General features: G+C 42.2%; 1 long non-coding RNA gene across 1 annotated transcript; it reads right to left on the bottom strand.

Moving 5' to 3' along the window:
- Nucleotides 1-526: 526 nt before the first annotated feature.
- On the bottom strand, nt 527-3,218 carry LOC115327251. The gene is made up of 3 exons (XR_005716348.2): nt 3,013-3,218; nt 1,087-1,169; nt 527-616 (listed from the first exon to the last, which is right to left on the bottom strand). It is a non-coding gene; the product is annotated as an uncharacterized LOC115327251 (long non-coding RNA).
- Nucleotides 3,219-3,950: the final 732 nt, after the last annotated feature.

Genomic DNA, 3,950 nt, shown 5'->3' with positions numbered 1-3,950 from the left:
ATAGCATTAGCTTCCCAACGTGGCGAGACTAGCACAGGATTTCTGTTACTCGCCGTTTAAGACAGGAGTCGACTTTTTCCGGTCTGATCTTGAAAACAAAGTTTGGTTCCGTTAATTTTGTAGCAGAAAGCCCGTGCTTTCCCGTTTGTGGGGTCATTTTCTCGGTTCAAAATATGATGCAGAGTCCTTCCCATAAAAATGCATGGGTGCCTGCTAGGACTCTTCGAAATGGTTAAATTAACTGAGGTCATTATACTCTGTTGCCACTCTAGAATAGCAGAAGGCCTTCCCACAAAGCCCTTCACTCTTTTTAATAAGCAAACACTAGAGAGGAGGAGAGCCGAGAGGACACCACCAATCATGGCGAGCAAAGGGAATTGTGGGAGGGGCTTGTGCTATTCTATAGTTGCAACGGATTATAACAAAAGTTTACAGTACTATGAAAACAAAAAGACCAAGTATGCACAGAAATTCGCAGGAAGTGTAGCAGGGATAGAATAGAAAAAACTGCAGCTGCAATATTTACCCTTTAAATTTCCCTCGACAGCACAGCAGAGATGACATGCTGGTCGTCAGTGCCTGGAGGGCCACCCCTTGTACTGGGAGCACATGTAGTCTGAAACGAACAACAAACAAAAAATTAAATGCATGAACAATCCGCACATGCTGTTATTTCGCTTCATTGGCCGCTTCAGAGAAAGCAAGCATGCACACCGTTGTCCAACCATGTCAACTGCTAGCCGAAACTTTCTGCCACCAGGATTAAGATATTGCTTGCGCTATAAAAAAAAAACATTTACACACTACCCAGCTGGCGCGCTGAAAGTTCAAACATTGAAGAAACTACAACATAAAACTTCAATGCAAGAGCTACACCTCGTGGACAATACACAAAAGTATGTTCAGTGTAAACCTTGGTGCACTGCAAGGCTGATTTACCTCAGCCAGTTTGGAACATCTGCAGTTCCATTCTTTTCAAGATATTATGCCTGAAAATTTGTGACAAATGAACTGGGTTAAAATTTTTTAATCGACACCCGGCCCAAATATTTAGGAAGTATACTAGTGGGTTAATTTCTAACTTACCATAATTATTTTCGGCATCCTGAAGGCGTCACTTCAGGGTCTTTTCATAGTGGATTTACCTCGCCCACACAGGTGCAACCACACTGAAATGTTTGCAAAGTTTCAGGCAGGGTAATTAAACGTCTGCAGTTTCTCTCGAACACCGCTGTCACAAATTTTGTCTTTTTTGTCATTTTGGGCTGTTTATAGGTGGTTCGGGGGCAGGGTCAATTACAATCCTCGCACATGTTTACCTGAGCGTCAAAGGCTTGAGCTCGGATGAGACTATACTCCTTTTCATACTTAAGGTGCAACGCTGTCAAAGCTACTGGCGCGAGCGTGGGGCTTGGTCTTGTTGATCATTTGCACGCCTTCTCGCACAAACAAAACCGTAGATGAAGCCACGCACTCGCGCCAGTAGCTTTGACAGCGTTGCACGCTAAGTATGAAAAAGTATAATGCCGGCCGAGCTTCAAACCATTGGGAAGAGGAAGACAAGCGTTTCGGGTTGACCAACCACGAACCTGTGACAACCGCATAGGTCATTCAACAGACGTTTCATACCGCTTAAACACTGTGTCGAACTGCATCTTGAAGTCAGTCCCAATTCCAACGGTGTATGAACAGGGGCATTAATTTCGTGGCATGCCTTGAAATGAATCTAAGTGACGCAAGCTGGGAACACACTGCTGCTGCTTCATTTGGGAATAACTGCGGCCCTCGGCTTGATCACATCACAATTGCAAAATGAAAGAGAAAAAAAAGAGGAAAAAGGAACAACTGCTTTATCAAAAGTTCTAACCGACAAATATAAACCCAGTTCAATTCTAGAAAGCCAGGGGACCGAAGTTTGTCCTAACAGTACAATTTAGTCCACTTCCATAACTTCAAAACAAAAGATGGATATCCTCTTCAACCATTTTGACTGAAAAGGAATATTGTCTCTGCATGAACCGAATTCCAAGGAAGTCTGACTTCGGAAATATAATGAAGTATTGTCAATGTAGTCAATTTATAGTTGAAAGACATCAGTACACTGCTAGACCAATAAGACATTTCCTAAAGCAACGGACCGAAAGTAGCATTAGGAATTCAATACGTGCTCTGTTGACATGAGCTACACTTTCTCGGACCATACACAGAATGAGTGGCAACTTTTCATTACGCTACACATAGATACAAACATTAGGACAGATAAAGCAAACCCAACTAGTTAAAAAAAGAAAAAAAAAAAACATTCTAGCTTAACGAGAAAATAGGGAGTTTTAGAATATCGGGCGCTACTTTACCGCGCGTTACGGACGGCAAAATAGCGAGGATTGCGGCGAAGAATTTTAGAATAGCGTTTCTCTGAAGGGGACCCCCCCAAACGCAAGCATCTCGCGCTTAAAACGCCACCAATATGTCGCGGCAGCTTTTATTTGAAAGTTAGAACGGTTTATCTTGAAAATTAAACAAGCTTTTTGTCCAGAGTAACATTTTTGTAGTTTTTTTACACTCAATGCCGCATGTTTTGTTTTTGTCGCTGCCAAGCTGCTCTGTTGTACTTACGAAGCCCAGACGATCCACCACCCAGGCATGCTTACATGTCTGCCGCGATCGTAAGTACACGCGCCTCGATAGCTTTGAGATGTGAATCCAGCGATTTGTGACGTTTTCAATACGCGTCGACCATACCGACCGCGGTCGCCGAGCGCGACTCACGCAGTTCCCGAGCGGGCGACGGCGTCGAAGACGCAATCAACGGAGATGTCGTGGGCGCCGCCTTTTGCGGTACGCCGCCTTTTAAGGTAACCACGCTATTATCGAAAAATAATGGGCCCCAAAGCTAGAGTCCGAAGCTTGTTTTGGGTCTGCGCATGCACAGCAGCCACGAGATTATTCTAAAACTCCATAATGTTCACTTCTCGTTCAACGCGTACAATGCAAACAAAGAAGTACACTTACCAACTGCGTTGAGTTGCTCGTTCTGTTGCGTCGTCGGCCTTCCGCGCTCTTCTTGAACATAATCATCACAAGAGAAAACTTCACAGATAGATAAACTTGATTAAATTAGCACATTTCCATTTCTAAAGGCATTTCCATACCGCGAAACGGAAAAACAACCTAACGGTCGCAAAAATGGCGAAACCATGCCGGAAAAAAAAAAAAAATACAAAGAACTGGTGTCGCTACCGATGGGGCGTCGAAGACGCGATCCTTAAAATATGAAACCGAAACCAGTAAAAGTTGCAATACTGAAACCGAAACTGACCAAATCGCGATAGAGGGGCGCCGTAAATAGATCTGTTCACATGATGCATCTAAAGTAAAGTCAAATGTCTCCTTTTTTCTCCTGGTTCTCCAGATTTTGTGTGATCTACACCAGGATACTGCATTAGCCCATATTTTAGGAAGTCTTATGTCTCGCTCGGACTGGTTTTTTATGGGTTCTGCTTCTTTATGTGTGTGAGTTCTTGTGCATGTCGTCATATTTTCAAATCAATATTTTTCATAGGTTGACATGGTAATGTGACAGGTTCTGGCAGCATGTCATGAATATTTGTCAAACATATTATATTTTGATTTCATGTTATGTTGTCAGAAGTAAACTGGAGACTGATTTTCTTACTGCTACACTTCGATCAATAAATATTTGTAAAAAATGATAGCATTCAGAATTTCTCCCTGGTTTCCAATTTTTTGTGGATGGAGTAATTTTTAAGAAAATTGAATATGAACTCGTATAAAATTTTGTGAACACAAAAAATTGCACGCAGGAGAGGCACTTTATTATCAACTATTTGCATGAATTACAACTAACATTATAAAAAACGACTGCTAACAACCGATGTTTTTAAGCATAAATTTAACCTATACACCAACTCATGTTTACAAACAAACCG

Source organism: Ixodes scapularis, unplaced genomic scaffold, assembly GCF_016920785.2.
Source record: "Ixodes scapularis isolate PalLabHiFi unplaced genomic scaffold, ASM1692078v2 PGA_scaffold0__279_contigs__length_252992795, whole genome shotgun sequence".
NCBI classification, from domain to species: Eukaryota; Metazoa; Arthropoda; class Arachnida; order Ixodida; family Ixodidae; genus Ixodes; species Ixodes scapularis.
The sequence above is the reverse complement of the archived record's forward strand: the minus strand, read 5'-3'. Positions and strand labels throughout refer to the sequence as shown.